We start from the raw sequence: 16,503 nt of genomic DNA, 5'->3' as shown, positions 1-16,503 counted from the left end.
GATCCCCAGAATCCCCAAAAAATTCTTCCCTGGAACATCGTTTCCCCCTCCCTTCTGGCCCCTTTCTCTTCATCTCTCCCACAGACCCATGGAGCTTCACTTCCAGCCTCTCCACCTCCCATCCTTCCCCACTCCTGAATCCACTGCTGGCCCCATTTCTATCAATATTAATGGCTTGGGGCTCCTTTTTCTCAGGCCTGGAACTTTGCTTTTACCAACACGATTCATCTTCATCAAAAATATTGACACCAGCAGCTTCATCCAGGCGTCTCTTGTGATTGTTTTTCTCTTTTTCGCTCAATGGCAGGCTTAAGCAAAACTCAGTTCCCTGCTTAGAAAAGCAGCGCTGAGATCAATGGCAAAGCTTTATTTTCGCTTCTCTTTTATAACTGAAATATGATTACAGCCAATTTATGAGCTGAGCATCAGGAGTGGGAGCTGCAGCAGCCCCCGTTTTTCTCTGGCCCCCTGAGCTGGTTCAGAGGTTTGTGCTGGTGTAAAATCAGCAAAATGAAATAAAGCATTGCACCATCTGTGAGGGATGTGCCCCACGTTGATCTGGGAGGTTGGCTGGAGCATCACAAATGGCTGGGAAGAGGCAGGGAGGGAAAAAGGGCTCCAGGATTTATAGGATCCAGAGAAGGAAGGATATAAAAGGCTCCAGGATTTATAGGATCGATCTGGGCAGGAAGTAGATAAATGGCTCCAGGATTTATATGATGCAGAGAGGGAGTAAATAAAAGGCTCTGGGATTTATAGGATCCAGAGGAAAAGAGAGAGATAAAAGGCTCCAGGATTTATAGGATCCAGAGAAGGAGGGATATAAAAGGTTCCGGGATTTAGAGGATCCAGAGAGGGACAGGTAAAGGGCTCCAGGATTTATAGGATCCAGAGAGGGATGGATATAAAAGGTTCCAGGATTTATAGGATCCAGAGAGGGAGGATTTACATGGTCTAGAGCACTTCACTGTGGCTCTCTCTGCAGTTTTGTCTTTTTGTCCCTCCAAGAGGGTCCCTGTGCTCTGTCACCTGCTGGAGGTGTGACTAAGAGAGAGAGCACTGAACAACAGCCTTGCTGTTAACATGCCCAACATTCCAAGGCCCTGCTGGAAAGCCACTGCTTTAAAATGCCTGACCCGGGCATGGTTTAACTCTGCCTTTTCCTGGCAGGTTCCTCTTCCTAGCAACTCCTCCTGGGTCAGACCAACACTGCTGGAACCTCCAGCCTGTCCTGCTAACTCAGGAAGTCATTTCACATGTGAAAAGACAACTTAATTTAGATTTCCTTAGTCTGAGACCATCCAGCTCCATCAGCCTCCCGAGCCCTGAGCTGATTGCCTCTCCTGCTGAAGCTCTCCCTCTGCAGTGACTCCTTTGCTGTGGCTGACTGTGGGGGCACCACATTTCCCACATTTCCATCACGTGTTGGACCAGTCCAGCAAAACTCAGCTCAGTCCTGGCTGGACTAAACCTCTCCTTGGCTGCAAACTCTTCCAGCTGTGCTGTTCTTCCTGATCCACGCAGTCAGGGGTGGCTGTGGCTCAGCTTCACCTCCTCCCACTGTCTGTGGCATTTCTGTGTTTGCCAGGTTCCTGCTCTCCCCAGGTTCCCCTTTTCTGTGCCAGCTGCCTGGCAGCAGCATTCAGGAAAAGAGCAGTTCCCCTTCAGGGGTTTTGCAACCCTGCTCCTCAGGGCTGTTCCTTCCTGCACACGGGGACAAGGTGCAGCTGCTGTCACAGCCACGAGCGTGGCTGGCACCCCTCCTTGTCTGGGAGCCTTTATCCACGTTGCAGTTCTCGCCCAAGACCCTTCCTGGCCTTGGGCTGCAGGGAGCTCCTGTGGCAGGAGGGACAAGTGGGTGCTGCAGAGGGCTCAAGGCAGCAGAACTCCCGAGAGGATTGTGGCACGTCACGGGGAGCAACGGCTGAGCAGTGTCTGCGGGGCCCAGCCCAAAGAGAACGAGGGGAACAGAGCATCCCTGCCATGTCACAACGGTGCCTGTGACGGGGCAGGGTCACTGTCACCTCTCCCTCCCTGAGCAGCCCTGTGAAATTCCTGCCCACGGCAATCCCTGGGCCCGGTCCAATATCAGTTATTGCACGGGTCTGGTGTGTGTCAAACACGCTCAGATTTACTCAGTCAGAGAGGATTCCCTAGCGTGGCCGAGGCTGCCTGGATTTGCCACACATCCCAACCTCGGGATGCTTCTGAGTCACTTGACCTGGCACTTCCAAGGCAAGGCGATGTCACCACGCTGGGAATGAATCACTCCAGAGGCTGGGCACCTCTCCAGCCTCCTCTTTCCATCCCTAGGAGGGGGAGAGTGAGAGTCACTTGCCACTGGCAAGTGTCAGACAGGAGCAACTCATGCTCTTCTCACCCCAGGGTGTGCTGTGAGGTGACTCCAGGCTGGGGTTCCTCATTTTGAGGGAGAAGGGGCTGTGGCCGGTCCTGCATCATCCGTGCCTCTTCCCAGATGTCAGGGCATGGCCCCAGTGCCTCTTCCCAGATGTCAGGGCATGGCCCCAGAGCGTGCACAGCTCCAGGCAAAGCCCACAGCCCGCCTTCCTCCTTCAGCCAGGATTAAAGGTTAAGGACCAGCTGGGTTGTTTCGTAATCTCGTTACAGTAATGACCCCTTCACAAGATTTATCTTTCCTATCCTGCTGTGCTTCCTCCTTTCCCCAGGTCCTGCAGGAACAGCTCTGTTGTGTCTGGATGCTCTGTCTGGAACACACAGAATTCGACCTTTGCTGCTCAGAGCCATTACAGCAGCTGGCTCTCCATTAAAGCCTTCCCACCTCAGCTCCAAAGGCAGAAGGATTAATGGGAGAGCAGATAAGAACAGGCTTGGATCTGCATCAGCGGCTCCCCGCTGTCCAAATTCCCCGTGCCAGGAGCACAGCTGTGTTCTCCAGGACTGCTTCTCCTGGGACACCTGAGAGGCCTCTGATCAATGGTTCACCCCGTGTTCTTCTGCCACCAATTGCTAACTCAAAGGACAGAGATCACACAGTTATTTGGGGTGAAAGGGAAGGAAAACGTGACTTTTTTTGGGAAGCGCTGATCCCTTAAATTTCCTGGAAGCTCCCTGATGCTGTTTCCTTTAAGCTTGGCCTGATACCTCATGGTGGGCAGCTGAGGAGCCTGGGCTTTGCTTGGTGGGCTGCTCAGGGCGTGTCTGAGGTTTGGGAATACACCCTTGGGAAAGGAGCAGCCACTGGGCAGTGCAGGGAGCAGCAGGAATCCCCGGAAATCCCGGCTGCCAGGATCTGTGTGGCAGTGACCACGCTGCTGAGGGAAGCTGGTGTCACACGATGCCTTGGGAAGGCTGACCTGGAACAGAGACTGCACATAGCCGGAGAATAAAGTAGGGATTTACTGAAAGGCCTTTAGGGTACACCTTGGGCAGGACAAGAGCCTGGCCAAGGCTGCACCCAAGGTGGAACCAAAAATGGGCACAAAATGGATCCAAAATGGACCCAAAATGGTCACAAAATGGACAAATGGTCACAAAGGCTCACATTTTATAAGTTTTGGCCCATTTGCGTGTTGGGGTTTAATTGTCCAATTCCAGCTCCAGGCTGTGAGCTCCATCCTTCTTGTTCCTCCCTCCAGCCACCCTTGTTTGTGCTTTTGGGCTGAAAGTTGTCCTTGGTGTGCAGCAGGAACAGGATTTTTGTCACTGCTGTGTGCAGAGAGCTGAGCAGCACTAAATCTAAAAACCATGGAAGTTAAAGCACCACACACATCCAGCGCCAGAGAGAGGGAAATGGTTTGGAGGATCCAGGGCTGAGGTGGGGCTGAACAGCTCGGGCTTGCTGGAAGATTTAAAGGAGTCACTTGGGCTCTCACAGGCTGGGAGAGGTCCTCCATCTCCCCTGTTTCCCGTAGTTTAGTCACCTTTTGGACCAAAGCCCCTCTGTGGCAGCTGGGGCAGGAGGGGCTGGCTGTGCCTCAGGGGGCTCACACCCAGCCAACTCCTCCCCTCTGCACAGAAATCTGGGTGGAAAGGGTCATTCCAGAGAGAGGGGCTGTGTGCTGGCCCAGCGCCACCCTGTCAGTGAGCACTGTGCTTTGGAACACGCCAATTTTGCATCCTCTCAGTGCCTTTATCTCCCTGCATCACCTTCAATGACGGCCCAGACTCCACATGACAAAAAACAGAGGCTGTCACCCCAAAAAGCACAACTTCCTCACCACAGAAGGAACAAACCACATCATTTCTGCCTTACATCATGTGAAAATAATGCAAAAAAGCACACTAGAAGACCAACTCATTTCAAATGTGTAATTTTCCTTCCAAAGTTCCCCTGCTTTTCCTTTTTGAGCAGCTCCAAATATTTGTCTCTGCATATCCTTTTTATCACTCAGTGCTTAGGGCAGGCTTATCTGCCTCTCACCCTGCGACCCTAAACAAGTCTGTTTTCTTCCTCGTGGGCAAGAAACTCAGATTTTCCATGAGCTTTCTCCTGCAGACTCGACCCTGGGGATGTAAATCCCAGCTTGGTCAGCGAGGAACCACTGGAAATTACACCAGGGCACGTGGATGTCCCTGTGGCAAAGTAAAGGGCAAGGCAGCTTTTGGATTACAACCTTGGCAGCTCTGGGGCTGATGCAGCTTCTCTGGGCACCCTTCGGGTCTCCCTCTCCTCCCTGGATCCATCTCCCCTTCATTCTGTTGGTTCTCTGAAGGGGAATCTGATTCCTCTCAGCCCAAAGTCAAATATTCCTCCTCTCTTCCGACATTTCTCTGCTGGGGAAGAGCCACTGAGCTCCCTCTGATGTGGGGATTCCCAGCACTGCTGGTCTCCTGCCCAAATTCCTCCCAGAAGGAGCTGTTTACAAAAGGGACCAGCAGGAAGGATCTGGGAGGGTTTGCATTGGCATCTGCTGGCATTTGTGAGGCATTCAGAGAACAAAATCTGAGTGGAGCTTGGCTTCCTTTTCACTCCAGGACTGAAACAGGAACATCTGTCAATGCCAAAGGAACAGATACGAGACACATGTTTGGTTGTTTAGTGCTGCTTTTCATTCAATTATGGAAAAGTCCCCTGAGGAGGGTGAGAAATGTGATTTTTCACTCTTGTGCCAAAGCAGAACTGAGCTCGAGCCCTTATCCAGCGCAGGGGGGAACATCCACAGGGAATGGAGTCCATGAGCCAGGGGTTCTGTGCCTGCTCCATCCTGGGGTGGGTGTTGGACCCTTCTGGAGCGAATTGCATTTACTGCAAGCGGAATCATCCTTGTTAAAGAAAACCCACTGGTTACATGCAGATGTGAACAGGAAAAGCGAATTCATTTGAGATTCTCCAGCAGGATGGAGTCAATACTTGCAGGATTTATGGAATCACAGAATCGTGGAATGGTTTGTGTTTGAAAGGACCTTAAATCTCATCCTCTTCCACTCCTGCCATGGCAGGGACACCTCCCACTGTCCCAGGCTGCTCCCAGCCCTGTCCAACCTGGCTTTGGGCACTGCCAGGGATCCAGAGGCAGCCACAGCTGCTCTGGGCACCCTGTGCCAGGGCCTGACCACCCTGCCAGGGAACAATTCCTGCCCAATCTCCCATCCAAACCTCCTCTGGTTCAGTTTGAACCCATTCCCCCTTATCAGCCCCATGCCACCTCTTTTCACTGCTGTTCCTGATGAGTAACAAACACTGAACAAAGAGACCAACATTAAATCCACACGTAATCTATGGGATTTTCAAAGCTGCATAACATTTTAGGAGAGGTTAGAATTATTTCAGTTCTTGCATCTGCCACTGGAAATCTCTCCCACTTTAAAAGCCCAGCGCGTGTCTTTAGTGATGTGGGAAAATTAAGGATGTATGTTTTAATTGCTCATTTGTCGAAGGCCATCATCATTGTAGGATATTTTAAATCTATGCAATTGAGCTGAACAGCTTTATGAAAACAAAATGTGCCTTTGGCACTGGACTTAAAACAAAATGTGTCCCACAGAGTATCAGATGGGAGACCACAGGTAGAAATGCTCTGCTCCCAGAACTGACGCTGTTTATTTGGTTATTACATGTGTGAAAAAAGCTTGGTTTTGGTGATGTAATTAAAGAAACCACAGAACCTCTCAGTTTTGGGTTGGAAAGCTGCGTTTAGTGATGTTCTGAGACATCCTTACCCCAAAGTGGGCAGTGCTGCAGGGTTCTGCTGGAATCCCTGAGCTGAGCACTTGGCAGGACCTCGTGCAGTCAGGAAGAGATGGAAATCCTGATGAGGCCACCAGTGCTGCTGAAATTTCTTTCAGAGCCTGATACTCTTAAAGAGAAGTCTTTATCTCTTCCAAATGACCTTTATTTGGGGTGTTCTAGACACAAGGAATTTTCCACACTCCTTGGAAACATATTCAAGCTCACCAAGAGTTTCTTTAGCCCGTGTCCCTCTCTAAGTTTCAGTACAGAACTTCAAGTCCCTGCAGGTATAATAAAGACTAAATCCTTTGCTTCAGACCTGATAGAGGTTTCATTATCCACAGCTTTATATAATTTCAGCTGGAAGCGATTCAAGCTGTTGCCTCATGAATAATTGCAGCAATACCAGAGCCAGGCCGAGCCAAGGGAAAATGCTCATTTCATTCAGTTAATGCAGACACAAACTCACTTTGAGAAATTCTTGCTTGTACAAGGCAGCTTTAAAATTTCTCACCACTCTTGGAAATTAAAAGTGCCGCCAGAAAGAATTTTCATCACGGTAGATCCAGATTTGGGGCACGGATGTGAGCAGAACTTTGGGTGCCCGAGCTGAATCCCTGTTTCTGTCTTGGAGCCTTTGATTCTCTTTCATGGGTGAATCACTGGTGGAGTTTCACTGAGGCCAGCACTCAAATTCATTTCTCACCTTGAATTTTTGTTCCCAGCTGCTCTGGCTCAGATTTCAGCTGTGCAGTTGTGGTCACCTGACCCTGAAGGAAAAGCCCCACGTGTTTTGTTCCAGTGCCATTGATTTGGAGACTTGTACGGGGATTTAACTGGCTCCAAAATGTTGGGAACATCCAGCTCGTGCAAGGCTGAGGGACAAACCAGTGAGCAAAGATATGTTCATCTGCCCAACCACCTTGATTACGTTGACAGAACAATATTTGGGTCCAGACCTGGTCTAGAGCTCAGTTCCTGGTTTGATTCCGCACAGAAAAGTGGAGATTTTTGTTAATATTGTGTTTAACATCAGGTGGCTCCATGAGCTGCTGAAACCCTACTTCATCCATCCTCCCTCTTCTTTGTGATTGTTTTTCCCTCTTTTTCTGCACCTTGCTAGGACACGAGTAAAACACCAGTTTAGCATCAGAAGAAGAGGAAATAGGTGGTGAATTTATGCCCTTTTCATCGTAAATGTGGCGTTTTTGAAACAGTTTTTGGCCTGACCTGCTCTGCGCCTGCGAAGCTCCGAGTGCAGTTCCTGGGCAAGCACCAGGGCAGTGCTGCTGCTTCAGGGGTGTTTTGTCACTTCCCTCTTGGCAAGTTCATGTCTAAAATGGACAGAGAGGCCAGAAAAATATTTTATTTAGTAGAGAAGTTCTCAGAAAGGAGATTTTGTGCTAAAAAAGGAATATGAGTTCAGCCAGTGATCTGAGGTTTTTTTTTTTTTTTTTTTAATTTTTTTCTGGTTTTATTTTTGGTATTCTTACTCCTAAATGCTGAAGAATATTGCTGAACTCCAGAGAATGGGAGGACAAATCAAATTTGCCATTGGAGCAAAAGGCAGCAAGTCAATTTGCTCAGCCGTGCCCTGATCAGCTGTCCTGCTTGGGGTGGGGTGAGGTTTACACTCAGCCCGTGCCAGTTGTTTTCCTCCTCTTCGGGAGATTTGATTTGGCCCACACTGGAAAAGTGAAAGTGCTGGGAGCTGAAGATCAAAAGTCTGCTCACCTGGGAGGTGATGAGTACAGGCTTGAGGAGAGCTCCTGGGAAAATGACTCAAGCAGTGTCGAGTTCCCTGCTCTGCAGGAGATGGGAGAGATGCCAACAGCTCTAAAATCAGTTGTGCTGTTCCTGAGGAATGATTAATCCCAATGTGGGACGTTGTTTGCACAGGAAGGGAGAGGCTGTGGAACCTTTTGACTGCAGATGTTGTGCCCTTGGATGAGGAAATGTTTCATTTCAAGGTTTCTGTGTGTAATTGCCCTGGAATCGTTTGTACTGTTGAGGAAACAGGAGGGCCCCTGGGGCATGGTGCGCTTGGGGCTACACACACCTCAGGATTTAGAGAGGAGACATGGAAATAATTCCTAAAGGATGAGGAAATCCCTGTTGTGAAGTCACGGAGGTTGGTTCTCCCGAGGAACAGGGTCATGGAATCACTGAGGTTGGGAAAACCTCCAGGACCATCCAGTCCAACCCGTGACCAATCCCCACCTTGTCCCCAGCCCAGAGCCCTCAGTGCCACCTCCAGCCCCTCCTTGGACACCTCCAGGGGTGGGGACTCCAAACCTCCCTGGGCAGCCCCTTCCAGCTCCTGACCACCCTTTCCATGGAGGAATTCCTCCTGATGCCCAGCCTGACCCTCCCTGGCACAGCCTGAGGCCTTTTCCTCTCATCCTGTAAACTCAGCACCTGGCAGTGCAAGCTGGGCAACTTGGAGGTGGATGAGACCTTTGAATCAGAACAAAAATCCACCGATTTTCCTGGCATTTAAACTGGAAGTGGAATTAGCCACCTGCTCCCATGCAGCTACAACAGAAACGCTTGAGGGACACCCAGTCTGTTCCTGGAGCTGGGGGAGGAACGCTGGGCATCACCCACCCGAGAGAAGAACAACCTCTGCTGATCACTTGGTGACATCTGTGAGCCATGGGAGGGCATTTGCTGTCCAGGAAGGGTTTTCTCCTCGTGTCACAGGCAACCACAACTCCTGGGGGTCGTTTTCTCACAAATTGAACACCCCAGGCAGAAGATTCAACTCAATCCTGGAGTCAGGCGGCACTGAGCGGGTATTCATTCCTTTGCAAACCTCGTTCTGTGCCCTTTTCCTCCCAGCAGACATGGAATGGCACTGGGCTGTCACATCCCTGTGCATCCAGGGGCTGTGCCAGGAGGACAGGACAGTGGGAGGTTCTGGCTCTGGAGTCCTGCAGCAGCCCCGCTCAAAGGCACAGTGATGTTATTTCATGACTCAGCTCTGTTCTGGGAAGATTTTTCGCTAGAAATTGGCATCCAAAAGCGGCAGCAGGGAGGGAACCCTCTCTTTGTTCCCTTTAAACCACAGCCAGCGCCCTCCTGCTTCCCTTCCATGCACTGTCAATTCCCAGGCAGGTTTGCATCACTCATTCAACAGAGTTGCAAACTCTTCTGGAGCAGCTGCTGGAGAGCTGCTTTGGCCTCTCCTAGCAAAGACAACATCTGTGTTTGTTTCCTGCCCTCCTGAGGGAGAGCTGGTGGTTTTATGTGTTCCCATGTTTCCATGTGTGGTTTCCTTATTCCTTGATTGCACGCTCTAGGCCAAAGTTCACTCACTCCATCCTGCCCAGTGAGGGGACACTTGTGCTTGGCAGGGCTCAGGTCACGTCCTGAGCGCCTCAATCTTTGCTGGCACGGAGAGAGGAGGAAAAAAAAATTAAAATTAAAATTAAAATTAAAATTAACAAAAATTAACAATAACAATAGTAATGAAGCTCCGTGTCTCCCTTCTGCTTAACATCATGAGCCAAATCTGTGACCTCAGATTTGACCTCCTCTGCTGAAGCCCCTCTCTGTGGTGACTCTGTCTCCTGGCCCTGCTGGGCTGGCACACCCCATTTCTGCATTTGGCTCCTGCTGCTGCAGGGCTTCCCTGGTGTGTTCTGGCAGGGTGTGACACCGAGGGCTCAGCCAGACTCCCGTGTGCCTCCGATGGAAACATCTGAGGGATGTGCTCTTATCTCCAGGCGCTATGAACACACTGCTCCATCTCATCGATGAGATAAGAGGAGCAGAAGAGTAAATAACAGAAAACCCCCAAATTTCCCAGCTTTTCCCTAAGGTCCCGTTACCTCCAGCAATCCTTCCGCAGAAAACATCTCATTGAATGAAACACCCTCAGCCAGGAGTAATGGAATGAGCATCGTGTCCTTCGCTAGCCAAAGGCAATTAGGGTTGGAAAATGCAACGTGAGACGAGTTATTTATGCTCCTGTCGAGGCTGCAATCCAGGGAGCAGCTCTGGCTTACGGGCTTCAAAAGAACCCCCCAAAAAAGGGAAGAAAATAAACTTGGTGGTGACACTGGGTGGTCCCTGCAGGTTGGGAGGCTGCTGGAGATGTTTCCTGGTAAAGGTCAAAGTAAACATTAGTTTTGCTGTTCATAAAGTGGGAGGAAAAGCTCCTGACTTTGCAGCCAGTGTCAGTAATTTGCTGTGCTTGGAATCAATCCAGTTGTCACTATTTGCAAGTCTTGGCTCACTTTGCCTCATTTTTTTAACCCAAAATTTCACCCTGTGGTCTGTTCACAGCTGTGAGTTGTGACGGTGCTTTATACAAATCAGGCAGAAAGACAAAACGAGGAATTTCATGGGTGACTTTCCCTTTTGCCCGTGCACCTTTCCAAAGTTTTTTCTACCTTTTTGGTGGCCTTTTTGATGACATAAAGGTTATGCTGGGGGAAACCACCTCGTAAATTTTGGAGGGTTTTCTGACTTTTTAATTTATTTCTTTGCTCGCTGCTACATTTCCCAATTCTCTCTCATCCTCTCGTTTCATATTTCATGTGTTCAAGGCTCTCAGCCGCGAATTTTCTCCTCTGACAAATCATCTGAGTCATTCTTTTGGCTTCTTGACAGTGGCAAAAGTATGTGCAAAGCTCACAAATATTTCCTACACGATGCAATGCCTTTGCCTTCGAGGCTTGGAGTGCTCATTCCTTGTCCTTTCGCTGTGGTACCAAAATAAAAAAACATTTTGAGGGGATTTTTTTTCCCTCTGTGGCATGTATGGTGCTTCTGTGCGGTGGTTTGAAAATGTTTATTAAAAGAAAGCCATTAATTAGGGTTCAGGATCTGTTGTGGAACTGGAGGTTGGATAAAACCTTTTCACTTAAGACAATAATGGGAGATAGACTGAATCGGGTATTTTTAATGAGAATGGGGTATTTTTAAGGGAAGCTTTATGTTTTCAGGCATTTGAGAGGAAATACATTTCTTTAGGAATTACAAAAGTTTTTGTTTCACCTTTCTTCCCTGGGAAAAAAAAAACTAAACAACATCTTGGGTGTCTTTATTCAGTGAATTTCTCTATTTCTGGTTTTTATCTCACTTTAAAGTAAAGAAAACCCAGTCCAAATGTCAAAAATTGCCCTGGGGTGCAAGTTCTGTTTTCGGCTGTGGTAGACCAGGACTTTAAAGCCACAAATCTCTCCGTGTTCCCATCATCAAACTTGCTTGGGGAAAAACCTTACACTTCATCAGAGATCAACCTTTCATTCCCTCCCTGCTTAAAGAGCTTTGTGTGTTCGAAGGTTAAAGGTTCCAAAGATTTTTACCTGAGGAGTAAATACAGGAAAATTGGGTTAATTATATATTTTTTTTCTTCCTGCGTTTTTCAGAGCTGGGTTTGGAAGAGGACCAGCAAACCCTTGGGAGCTCCAGGTGGAGACTGTACAGGGTTTTTAGAGGTGAGGAAGGATGTGGGATTCCTGAACTCGGAGATTTTCATTCTCTATCCATGAACAGCACATCTTCCCAAACCTCAACATCTGAGATGTCAGGTTTGGACTGAAAAACACCCCAGAACCAGCTCTGAGCATGGCAGGGACATTCAGAGGTGACTTCCTGGGAGAAAAAGCTCTTCTGGAGCTGTGGCTACAGAATTCACCAGGATCCAGCTGTTTGTGCCTCCAGGGATGGGGAATCCAGGATCCAGCCACAGCTGCCTGGCCCCTGCCCTGCTCAGGTGGGTGGCACGAGATGCTTCAGGCACAAAGGGATCCCAAAATCTGCACCCCACACAGATCTCCAGAGGCTTTAGTTGTTAAGAAACCTCAGGATTTGGGCTTTTCACCAGCTCAGTGACCTGAGGAGTGTCACAGGTGGCTGCTGCCTTGGAAAAGTCTGATGCAATTGTTCACCACACGTTTGCAGCCGGGTAAAGTTTCTCATCTCAAAGAACCAAGAGAAAATCCCCAACAAACCCCAAAACAAACATGAAAAATCACGGTTTGCTCAGGGACACTGGTCTGGAAGGAGAAGCCTGAACTCAGATTCAACTTTTGGTTTTGCTTTGTGTTTGTTTTGTGAAGCAGAAGCAGTCTCCATCTCCACCTGCCAGGTCCTGCCCCACTCCTTGTTTTCCACCCATTTCCATGTTCCTGTGCTGGGCTCCACCTGTCTCTCCTCCTCCTCCTTTGCTTGTCTTGACCCCAAATTTCACCAACAACTCCTTAATTTTGCTTTAGGGAAGGGGCAGTGTTCAAATGGACACGCTGGGGTCCTGGGGGTGAGGTTCTGGTGACATCTGGAGTGTTCAGTCCTTGGAATAACAGCAGGGAATCTGTCTGTCTGTCTGGACAGACACAGCCCCAGAGTTTTCGTGTCCTTGGGTTTTTGGAGTGTTCCCAACACACTTTGTTTATTCAGTGGCTGAGTTAAAACTCAGACATCTTAGGGATGAATGCCTGGAGACATTTTATCCTTTAAAAAAGCACATTTGAGGAGAAAACTGAGAGGAAGGAGCTGCTCAAAAAGCGATCTTACATAACAGGAGAAAGCTTCAAGGAGACATTTTTGTGGCTTTAAAGGGGAATTTTAAGAGAGAGGGGGACAGAATTCCGAGCAGGTCCGGCTGTGAGAGGACACGGAGTGATGGGTTTTAGCTTTTAAACTAAAATAGGAGCAATTTAGATAAGATCTAAGGAGTATTTTTACAATGAGGGCATTGGGCAGGAATTGTTCCTTGTGAGGGTGTTGAGGCCCTGGCACAGGGTGCCCAGAGCAGCTGTGGCTGCCCCTGGATCCCTGGCAGTGCCCAAGGCCAAGCTGGACACTGGGGCTGGGAGCAGCCTGGGACAGTGGGAGGTGGGTGGAATGAGGATGATTTAAAAGATCCCTTCCAACCCAAACCATTCCATGTCCCATGACCCTCTGTGAGTGAACTCTTGGAGAGTTTAGGCTAAATCCAGGAGGAAAACAGGAATTCTCCCCACATCCTCACCCCTCTCCCTGCTGAGCCCGTCCATCACCTGCCAGCTTTTGTCCATCATTTTGACCCTGGAGGCTCAGCAATGCTCTCTTTAGAGCAATATCCACTGGATGGACCTTCTCTGTTGGTTCATTTTGCATCTCCCCCAGCATCAGGGCAGATGCTGGTGTGCTGGGGTTTTTTTGGATGGCCCAGGGCCACCAGCTGTGCTGTCACACCCACCCAGCCTTCCTGAAGTCATCCAGGCTTTACTCCCTGCATTCCACAGCCTGACCCGATGCCAGTCTTGCCCAAAATAGAGCTTCAGCCCAACATCCCAAACTGCCAAAAGCACAAGAGCCTCAACCCCGTGCTGAAGACTTGCAGGATTTTTGGCTTTGTCAGGTAATGTTCAGGTAGTTTCTCTTTTAAGGGAGGTTGGGCAAATAAAGGAAGATCAACAAAAAAAAAATCCTTCGGACACTTAATCCTGAAGCTTCTTATAAAGAATTGAATCACTTGGAAAATCCAGAGCACAGTCTGGATAAAACTCCCAGGAGACAGGAGATGAGTCTGTCCTGCCATAAGCTCACCCCTGAAGTCAGGCTGTCCGCAGTGATTTCCCTTCTCCTGTTCCTGATGGTGCCTGGAGAAGGCAAATTCTCCTCCTGGCCATGAATCAGCAGCAGGGTGGCTGCAGGGGCTGCTCTCCTGGGACACTTTATTACAGAATCATGGAATGGTTTGGGTTGGAAGGGACTTAAAATGACCTCGTTCCAACCCCTCTTTATGAGCAAAACCAGCCAAACACGGATTTTCCTGCTCGCTTTGGCAGGCCGCAGGATCTGGGGCGCTAAGTCAGCTCCCCTCCGGGAGCGCACACGTGGCCAAACCTTCCCTTGCCCCCAGAGCCTCGCAGGAGCTGACCTTTTGCCACATGACATTTCTTGTCCCATCAGCTTCCTCTAATTAATGGGTCTGAGGGTGTAACCCAGTCATGCCTTGAGATCATCCCCAGCTGAGTCCTGCCGGGAATAAACGCTCCTTGTGTCTGCTCAAAACCACCGTGCTTCCCCTGGATGGGGACGTGGACAAACAGCAGCAACACCTGGGGCTGGTGTTTCCCAGGTGAGGGGAAAAGTGGGATGCCATGAAGTGTCCCACTAAACCCAGGGGATCACCAGTGGATCCTGGGAGGTCTGGGAGGGGATTTGGGTTTCTCTGCACCACGTGTGGGCCCTGGCAGCCCTCTGGGTGGAGCTGGGTGACCTGCAGGGGCTTGGAATACTCATGGGAATGACATTTAGGGGACTTCACTCGGCTCTCCTGGACAGCCCCTGGTGTTCATCCACTGGCACCCGTCTCTCCTGCTTGTTACAGCAGGTTGGAGGTGGTTCCCACTTTCTCCTTGGAGGCCCTGCCAGGGCACAGCAATGTGTCCTGGTGCCTCCTGGCTCTGTGCTGCTCTCAGGCCACCCCCTTGGCCAGCCCTGGAGCGTGTGCCTGGCATTTCTGAGTCTGAAGGGATTTCAGCCTGCTAGCAGTGCTGACTGCTTCCCAAGGGAAAAGCTCTCGAGAAAGCCTCTTCTCAAAACAGTCTTGGCAAAACAACTCTCCTTTTCCAAAACAATCTTTCTCCAGGTGGTGTTTTGCTGTTTCTCTAGTTTCAGCAGTGGGATTAGAGAGGTGTTGTTCCTGTTAACCAATCGTGTTGGGTCTGCATCAGAACACCTTACAAAAGGTGTTATAAAAGGTGGTAAGAATTAGACAATAAAGCTCTTCTCTGTACTCTTTGCCTTCTGAAATATTTGGAGTCTTTCATCTTTCTTTCGTGTCCTACAGTGACGCTGGATAACCAGGAGAGGATGTGGATTCCTAAAAGCACACCAAGCCACTCTGCCGGACGATAAACGCGTCCTAAAACCCCCTCCCACCACAAGCAGGGTCACCCCCGGGACAGATATTTATTCCTAAGAAACTGCCAGGTGGGATTTATTGACTGAGCAACCACTCGCCAGCAGTGGTTTTGCAGGAACCTCTGGGGGAATGCCGGGGAAGCCCTGACCCAGGGAAGGCTCTGCCAGCTGCCTGGCTCCTCACGTCCCTCCGCCTGCAGGCTCCAAGTGCTGCTGCTCCCTGGCAGTGCCAGCGGCCCTCTGATGGCCTCTCCCTGATGGGTCTCTGGAGGAAGACCACAAATTAGAGACTTTCACCCTGCGTGGATGATAATAAGTCCAAGAACAAAGACAGATTGCAGTAACCAAGGGCTGGATCAATAGCTTTAATCCTAGAGCACAGACAGCCCCTATTAATTCAAAGTAAAACACTCCAGACTGAGAATTTAGTGGTTAGAAACAAATTGGTTTTGAAAACTCGTTTGTTTTCCTTTTCCCCCTCATCCCTTCTCTAATTTGGGGGATGCAGCAGGGGTGGATTTCTTCCTCCGAGGAGGAGCACTGCCAACCTTGTCTCTGGAGTCAGCCAACACACCAGGCAGGAGCGTGGGGAGAGGCAGGACAGCTTTCCTGAGCACAGAGCACTCCCCCAGCGGAGCCTCTCCAGGGATAAATGACAATTCCAGCATGTTTGGCCTGGGGGCCGTGCATGCTGCAGAGCCAGCCCCACCCTGGTGCCTGGGAGCTGGGCTGGAGGTTTCTCTGTCCCGGGGAAATCTTCCATTGCCCTCTGGCTGGCTGTGAGGGAAGCCAAGGGACAGCCCAGGCCCTGTGCTGGCCCCACAGCGGACTGGGGCTGCTGTTCCTGGGCTCCTTCACCTGGAGGTGGTGGAGTGTCCCCTCCTGTGTCCCGCTCCGGGGATGCTGTTGGTGGCCAGAGGAGGTGGATGGCAGCAGGGTGACAGCAGTGCCCACCTGACCCGGGCTCCGGAGGAGGGGGAATTCCACAGAGGCTCTGGGAACCCAGGGCTCTCACCGTGCCCTGACCAACAGCCCACGGCAGGGGATGGGCGACAGGTCAGGGGACAAGGGGGGAGCCTGGAAGGTCTCTCTGGTTCCCTTTTCTTTCCCCACCGCAAGTTTCTTTTGTGACTCCAGCGAGTCATTTAATGTCTCCAAGGTTCCCCATTTGCAAGAGCGGACTTTCCCAATCTCCCAGGAATGTTACAGGGATAAATGCACCAAGGAGCCTCTTTTGATGTAGCCAGGGGTTCAGCCAGCTCCTCCCCCGAGCAGACAGACAGGAAAAATCCTGATGATTTTCTGCGAACACGTCAGGTATTGCTAAGAAAGGCAGGAGAGTTTTGTGTGGCTGCATCAAAGCACGCAGGGATGTTTGGAAGCTGCTCTCCATAACTGATATGATTTGCCATGGACAAGACACTGGAGTTTGGCCGTGTTAGAGGCTGCTGCTTTAGGCCCTTGAATAGCTCAAGGGAAGGCAGAGA

At 50.1% G+C, this 16,503-nt stretch overlaps 1 long non-coding RNA gene across 1 annotated transcript; it reads left to right on the top strand.

Annotated features, from left to right (window-relative positions):
* Window positions 1-14,112: 14,112 nt before the first annotated feature.
* On the top strand, window positions 14,113-16,503 carry LOC120761781 (uncharacterized). The gene is made up of 3 exons (XR_005703739.1): window positions 14,113-14,228; window positions 14,742-14,853; window positions 14,943-16,503. It is a non-coding gene; the product is annotated as an uncharacterized LOC120761781 (long non-coding RNA).

This window comes from Hirundo rustica, chromosome 20 (genome assembly GCF_015227805.2).
Source record: "Hirundo rustica isolate bHirRus1 chromosome 20, bHirRus1.pri.v3, whole genome shotgun sequence".
NCBI classification, from domain to species: Eukaryota; Metazoa; Chordata; class Aves; order Passeriformes; family Hirundinidae; genus Hirundo; species Hirundo rustica.
The sequence above is the reverse complement of the archived record's forward strand: the minus strand, read 5'-3'. Positions and strand labels throughout refer to the sequence as shown.